The sequence below is a fragment of the Mesoplodon bidens genome, assembly GCF_964165515.1.
Source record: "Mesoplodon bidens genome assembly, chromosome: X".
NCBI lineage: Eukaryota > Metazoa > Chordata > Mammalia > Artiodactyla > Ziphiidae > Mesoplodon > Mesoplodon bidens.
This window is the reverse complement of record NC_138163.1, coordinates 49510979-49515027: the sequence shown is the minus strand read 5'-3', so window position 1 is coordinate 49515027 and position 4049 is coordinate 49510979.

The window sequence follows — 4049 nt, the reverse complement described above, 5'->3', positions numbered from 1 at the left end:
TCACTGAGTTAATATTTGAGCAAAGATTTGAAATAGGTGAGGGAGCAAGTCATGTGTCTATTTCAACAAAGAGCATTACAGGAAGAGGAAATAGCAAGTACAAAGGCTCTGAGGTTGGAACATGACTAGTATGTTCAAGGAGCAAGGAGGTTAAAGTTGCTGTAGTTGATGAAGATAACAAACAATAGAAGAAGAATTCATAAAGTTAAAGTCTAAACCACTTAAAGGACTTTGGATTTTATTCTGAGAGGATGTCATTAGATGGTTTTATGTAAAAGAAACATGAACTGACTTAAGTATTAAAATGATTACTTTGACTTTTTGAAAATAGACTGTAGGAGAGCAAGAATTGTTTTATATTTTAGATTCCACATATAAGTGGAAACATACAGTATTTGTCTTTCTCTGTCTGAATTCACTAAGCATAATACAATCCAGGTCCACCCATGTTGTCACAATGGAAAAACTTCATTCTTTTTATGGCTGAGTAATATTCCATTGTGTGTATATGTGTGTGTGTGTGTGTGTGTGTGTATCTCCTTTATACATTCATCTATTAATGGACACTTAGGTTGCTTCCATATCTCGGCTATTGTACATAGTGCTTGTATGAGCATTGGGGTGCATGTATCTTTTTGAACTAGAGATTTCTCCAGGTATATGCCCAAGAGTGGGTTTGCTGGATTATATGGCAGTTCTATTTTTACTTTTTTTGAGGAATCTCCATACTGTTTTCCAAAGTGGCTATACCAGTTTACATTCCCACCAACAGTGTACTAGGGTTCCCTTTTCTCCACATCCTTTCCAACATTTATTATTTGCTGTCTTTCTGATGATAGCCATTCTGACAGGTGTGAGGTGATATCTCATTGTGGTTTTGATTTGCATTTCTCTTATGATTAGTGATGTTGAGCATCTTTTCATGTGCCTATCGGCCATCTGTATATCTTCTTTGCAAAAATGTCTATTCAGGTCTTCAGCCAATTTTAATCAGGTTTTTCTTTTTATATTGAGTTGGATGAACTTTTTTATATTTTTTGGCTGTTAACCCCTTACCAGGCATATCATTTAAAAATATCTTCTCTCATTCAGTAGTTTGTCTTTTTGTTTTATTGATGGCTTCCTTAGCTACACAAAAGCTTTTAAGTTTAATTAGATCTCATTTGTTTATTTTTGCTCTTGTTTCCCTTGGTGGAGGAAATAGGTCCAAAAAATATTGCTAAGATTTATATCAAAGAGTGTATTTCGTGCACTTTATGTTTTATTTTAGGGATTTTATGATTTCTAGTCTTACATTTAGGTCTTTTTTTTACATCTTTATTGGAGTATAATTACTTTACAATGGAGTGTTAGTTTCTGCTTTATAACAAAGTGAATCAGTTATACATATACATATGTTCCCACATCTCTTCCTTCTTGCGTCTCCCTCCCTCCCACCCGCCCTATCCCACCCCTCTAGGTGGTCACAAAGCACCGAGTTCATCTCCCTGTGCTATGTGGCTGCTTCCCACTAGCTATCTATTTTAGGTTTGGTAGTGTATATATGTCCATGCCACTCTCTCACTATGTCACAGCTTAAATCTATTTTAAGTTTATTTTTGTACGTGGTGTGAAAAATGTTTTAATTTCATTCTTTTACATGTAGCTATCCAGTTTTCCCAGCACCACATGTTGAAGAGACTATCTTCTCCACTGTATATTTTTGCCTCCTTTGTCATAGATTAATTGACCATATTGTGTGGGTTCATTTCTGGGCTCTCTATCCTGTTCCATTGATCTATGTATCTGTTTTTGTGCCAGTACCATACTATTTTGATTACTATAGTTTTGTAGTATAGTCCAAAGTCAGTGAGCATGATACCTCCAGCTTTCTTCTTTTTTCTCAAGATTGCTTTGCCTATTTGGGATCTTCTGTGGTTCCATACAAATTTTAGGATTATTTGTTTTAGTTCTATGAAAATTTTCATGGTATTTTGATAGGGGTTGTATTAAATCTGTAGATTGCTTTGGGTAGTATGGACATTTTAACTATATTAATTCTTCCAATTCATGAACATGGGATATATTTCTATTTATTTTATCCCCTTCAGCTTCCTTCATCAATATCTTATAGTTCTCAGAGTATAGCTCTTTTACCTCCTTGATTAAATTTATTACTAGGTATTTCATTCTTTTTTTATGTTACTGTAAATGGGATTGTTCTCTTTCTGATAGTTTGGTATTAGTGTATAGAAATTCAACAGATTTCTGTATAGTAATCTTGCAACTTCACTGAATTAATTTATTAGTTCTAATATTTTTTGGTGGAGATTTTATGGGTTTCTATATATAGTATGTCATATGCAAATAGTGATAGTATTACTTCTTCCCTTCCAATTTGGATACTTTTTATGTATTATTCTTGTCTAATTGCTGTGGCTAGTACTTCCAATACTATGCAAAATAGATATGATGAAAGTGTTCATCATTGTCTTATTCTTCATCTTAGAGGAAAGCTTTCAGCTTTTTAACATTGAGTATGATGCTAACTGTTGGTTTGTCATTTATGGCTTTTATTATGTGGAGGTACATTTCCTCTATACTCACTTTGTTGAGAGTTTCTTTCATAAATTGATGTTGCTTGTTGTCAAATGATTTTTCTGCATCTATTGAGATGATCGTGTGATTTTTACACTTCATTTTGTTAATATGTGTCACACATTGATTTGCAGATATTTATCTTGCATTCCTGCATCCCTAGAATAAATCCCACTTCATCACAGTGTATGATCCTTTTTATATATTGTTGAATTTAGTTTACTAATATTCTGTTGAAGATATTTTGCATATATATTCATCAGGTATATTAGCCTGTAATTTTGGGTTTTTGTAGTGTCTTTCTCTGGTTTCCATATCAGGGTAATGGTGTCCCCATAGAATGAATTTGGGAATGTTCCCTTCTGTTAATTTTTTGGAATCATTTGAGAAGGATAGGTATTACCTCTTCTTTATATGTTTGGTAGAATCCCCCTGTGAAGCTATCTCATCCTAGACTTTTCTTTGTTGGGAATTTTTTGATTACTGATTCAATTTCAGTGCTAGTCATCAGTCAGTTCAGATTATCTATTTCTTCCTGATTCAGTGTTGGAAAATTGTATGTTTCTATGAATTTATCTATTTCTTCTAGATTGTTCAATTTGTTTGCTTATAACTGTTCATAGTGTTTTCTTATGATTATTAGCATTTCTGTGATATCAATTGTAACTTCTCCTCTTTCATTTCTTATTTTGTTTATTTGGGTCCTCTCTCTTTTTTTCTAATGAATCTGGCTAAAGGCTAATCAATTTTGTTTATCTTTTAAAAAAACAAGCTCTTGGTTTCAATGATCTTTCTGTTTGGGCAGGGATCTCTATTTTATTTCCACTCTGATCTTCATTGTTTCCTTCCTTCTTCTAACTTTGGATTTTGTTTGTTCTTCTTTTGCTAATTTCGTTAGATGGTAGATTAGGTTGTTTATTTGAGGTCTTTTTGTTTCTTGTGGTATGCCTTTATCACTATAAACTTCCCTCTTAGAACTGTTTTTGCTGAGTCAGATAGAATTTGGAAAGTTGTGTTTTTATTTTTGCCTTGAAGTATTTTCTGATTTCCTTTGATTTCTTCATTGACCTATAGGTTGTTTAGTAGTATGTTGTTTAGTATTTACATTTTTGTGTAAATTTTTCTTCCTGTAACTGATTTCTATTTTCATATCCTTGTAGTCAGAAAAGATGCTTGGTATAATTTCTGTCCTCTTAAATTTGTTGAGATTTGTTTTGTGGCCTAGCATGTGATTTATCTTGGAGGGCATTCCATGTGCATGTGAAAAGAATGTGTATTCTGCTGTTTTTGGATGGAATGCCCTGTAGATATCTACTAAGTCCAACTGCTATAATGTGTGTGTCATTTAAGGCCACTGTTTCCCTACTGATTTTCTGTCTGGGTGATCTGTTCATTGATGTAAGTGGGGTGTTAAAGTCCTCTACTATTATTGTATTCTTGTCAGTTTCTCATTTTATGTCTATTAATATTTG